Here is a 3,882-nt window from a genome sequence, read left to right on the forward strand (position 1 = left end):
CCAGCATAATAACAAAGTCATCTTTGCTTTAACCTTTACAAGGAAAGTAACTCTGAAGTGACCAGTCTACTTCATCTTCTGTATTTTTGCTTTCCTCAGCCCTTTCTCTCTATAAATCCAAAAATGCTCAATATGAGGTTATGTTATAGGAGTTATTAAGAAATTATTTTAAGCAGATACAGAGGAAAAAGGGTCCTTGGAAAATTTTTGTTTCTTTTAAAGCAGCTCCAGAAACATTTATTGTCTAGCAGGGAAGCCCTGGCTCTCAGAGGCTCAGGGAATTGGTTTGATCAGGGAACATTTGATATGCAATTGCAAGCCATTAATACCTGGGTTCCACATACTGCATCTGAGCAAGGGCCATGGCCATTTGCACTCCCTAGTGCTGCTGGGCCTGTTGGTCTCTGTCAGGCCGTGGATGCAGGTCTCTGTTCAGCAGGATGGGGTTTGTTAAACTTGTTAAGAATCAGGCCCACTTTGAAAGATACTGGGTGAAATTTAGAAGACGACAAGAGGGCAAAACTGATTTCTGTGCTCGGAAATGCTTGGAGATACAGGATAAAAATAAATACAACACACCCAAATACAGAATGATAGTTTGTGTAACAAAGATATCATTTATTAGATTGCTTATGCTCGTATAGAAGGGGATATGATAGTGTGCGCATCATATGCATACTAACTGTCAAAATATGGTGTGAAGGTTGGCCTGACAAATTATGCTTTAGCGTGTTGGATTGACCTGCTGCTGGCCCACTGGCTTCTCAATAGATTTGGCAAGGACAAAATCTATGAAAGCAAAGTGGAGGTGACTGGCAATGAATACAATGTGGAAAGCATTGATGGTCAGCCAGGTGCCTTTATCTGCTATTTGAATGCAGGCCTTGCCAGAAATACCACTGGTAATAAAGTTTTTGGTGCCCTGAAGGGAGTTTTCGATGGAGGCTTGTCTGTCCCTCATAGTACCAAACAATTCCTTGGTTATGATTCTGAAAGCAAGGAATTTAATGCAGAAGTACATCAGAAGCACATCATGGGCCAGAATGTTTTAGAGGATATACACTACTTAATGGAAGATGCTTACAAGAAACAGTTCTCTCAAAACATTAAATAAACAGAGTAACTCCAGACATGATGGAGGAGATGTATAAGAAAGCTTATGCTGCTATATGAGAGAATCTAGCCTATGAAAAGAAGCCCAAGAAATAAATTAAAAAGAAGAGGTGGAACCATACCAAAATGTCCCTTGCTCAGAAGAAAGATGGGGTAGCTCAAAAGAAGGCATTCTTCCTCAGAGCTCAGAAGTGCGCTGCTGAGAGCTAAACCAGAGTATTGTCTGAATTCAACTTTCTTTAGCCTACCTGTATCAAATAAAGATGGGGGCTGGTGGGGAGCACTTGTGAAGGTGACAGCCCAGGGACACAGCTGTACTAAAAGGCTAATATTTAAGCATGAGATTATAGAACGCTTCCCTGACACAACCTTTGCAGAATTATGACAGTATGAGAAATCTGACATAGCTGACTCCATCTTGCTTCTATCTTCTAAACTGTCCTTGCTTATTCTTTGGCATAACTAACTTTGGGAGCAATTTTGTTTATAGTTTAACTTTAAAGCAAGTATGATAACAGCCCTTCCTAAACGTACTCTCTCCATGCTTGGTAACAAAAACTACCTTTGTAAAACTAACAAATTAAGGCCAGGCACGGTGACTCACGCCTGTAATCTCAGCACTTTGGGAGGCAGAGCCAGGTGGATCACGAGGTCAGGAGACCGAGACCATCCTGGCTAACGTGGTAAAACCCCGTCTCTACTAAAAATACAACAACAACAACAACAAAAAATGAAATTAGCCAGCCGTGGTGGTGGGTGCCTGTAGTCCCAGCTACTCAGGAGGCTGAGTCAGGTGAATGGCATGAAACCGAAAGGCGGAGCTTGCAGTGAGCCGAGATCGTGTCACAGTACTCCTCCAGCCTGGGTGACAGAGAGACAGACTCTGTCTCAAAAAAAAAAAAAAAAAAAAAAAAAAAAAGAGAGAGAGAACCTGCATTCTGATGTACCAGCTGGTGCCAACTAGACTGTTAAACTGGTTCAATTTCTCTTGTAATCCCATCCAGAAACTCAGTGCAACGAGACAACTTTGACCCCCTATAATTCCATCACCAACCCAGTGAATATTCCCTATCCTCTAGCCCCCTGCCTGTCCTATTATTCTTAAAAAACTTAGCCTCCAAATTTGAAAGGTGTAATGAACTCCTGTCTGTTGACTGGCTCTGTGTTTACTATACTCTTTCTCTATTGCTATACGGCTGTGTTAGTAAATCAGCTGTATCTGTGCAGAGGACAAGAAGAACCCATTGGACAATTACATTCCATCCTCCACACTTTTCCATATCAATAGTACTCCAGGATAATAATAGTGGATTACAGATATAAGATCTGCAAGATATATTTTTTTATTTTGTAAAAGTTCTTATTGAAGCTTAAAAACAACAGGGAAGACAAAACAAGACACCCGGAAAATTTTAAGCCTCCATGACCTACAAATACAGAAAACATTAAATGCAGTCCAATTCCTAGGATGATTATTTCAGATTTTCCGCATAGGTGTAATGGTTTCAGACATGGCAACTGGTGACAGCATTAAGACATCAAGAGGGTATGAAATATTTATTACTTGTATGGTGGAGGTTTTCTGGAGAGAACAGAGTAGACTTCTTTTAAGGGTCAAGGGAAAACATTCCCTTCACCTTCTGAAGCTTTGATAAAAAATCAATGGCCAAAAGGAAGATTTATAGAAGAAATGGCATACAATTTATTCATGTGCTTGTGGGAGAACCACAAAGTTTTTATCACCAAATCCTCAGTGGGGTATAGAAGTTTGTATATTTCTTGTTTCAGAGGGAAAAGGGAGGTGGAGAATATTTGTAATTCTGTTGAGGGGCAATACATGATTATTAGGGAAAATTAATAAAGTAGGGAACAGAGATTAACTTGTAAATGGTTCTCCTTAGAAAATGAATGAGCCTGAGGGACAGACGCTGTCTCATGAAAGGGTCAGTTCAGGTGTTGCTACATTCTTCAGTCTTTTGCTCTGCAGCAGATAATCAGATAACAGAGATGAGAGGGAAAAAAAATTGTTCTCCTTGAGTGGTCCATCTAGTCTCTGTGTAAATGAAGGAAACATTTTTTTTTTTCAGTGTCTACTGATGTTTAAGGGCCTTTAATTCAAAATACCCACTATCACAGGGAGTCATTTTGGGGGTTGAAATATTTTGATTTGCTTCATTCTAAAAGAGGTCTGAAATGACTTAAGAGAGCAAGGAAATGAAACTGGTTCAGGGTTTTTATTACAGCTACTGGGTGGACACGGTGAGGCTTCCTAGGCACAATCATGGGCTCCTCACCAGTGACAAAAGAAGCAGAACCCAAGATTTCTTACCAGCTTGACCAGAGGGATGGCACTGGGGAACAGGGAAGAATGAGGCAGAAAAGCTTCCAGTAGTCAAACATCAAAATTTGAGTCAGACTCCTTACCATACATATTAACATAAAACCTCACAGCAAAGGCATATTGAGCTCAATTTCTATTACTAGATACATAACTTTTTCAATAAAAAAAAAAGAAGAAAAAAAACAAGAAAACAAATATTATCAGGAGTCAAAACAACAAGCTAACTATCAGAACATGAGTTATGGCACAGGTCTTGAAAATATCAGAGAGGGATTTATAATAACTATGATTGATATATTAAGGAGTCTAATGGAAAAATAGATGCAAGAACAGATGGGTAATGAAGTAAATAGATAAAAACTTCAAGAAGCAATCAAAATAAATGTAGGAAATCAGAAACATTGTAACAGAAATGAAGAATGCCTTAA

At 39.4% G+C, this 3,882-nt stretch overlaps 1 pseudogene; it reads left to right on the plus strand.

Moving 5' to 3' along the window:
* The first annotated feature begins 440 nt into the window (after positions 1-440).
* LOC693751 (large ribosomal subunit protein uL18 pseudogene) lies at positions 441-1,323 on the plus strand (annotated as a pseudogene).
* Positions 1,324-3,882: the final 2,559 nt, after the last annotated feature.

This window comes from Macaca mulatta, chromosome 6 (assembly GCF_049350105.2).
Source record: "Macaca mulatta isolate MMU2019108-1 chromosome 6, T2T-MMU8v2.0, whole genome shotgun sequence".
Taxonomy (NCBI): Eukaryota; Metazoa; Chordata; class Mammalia; order Primates; family Cercopithecidae; genus Macaca; species Macaca mulatta.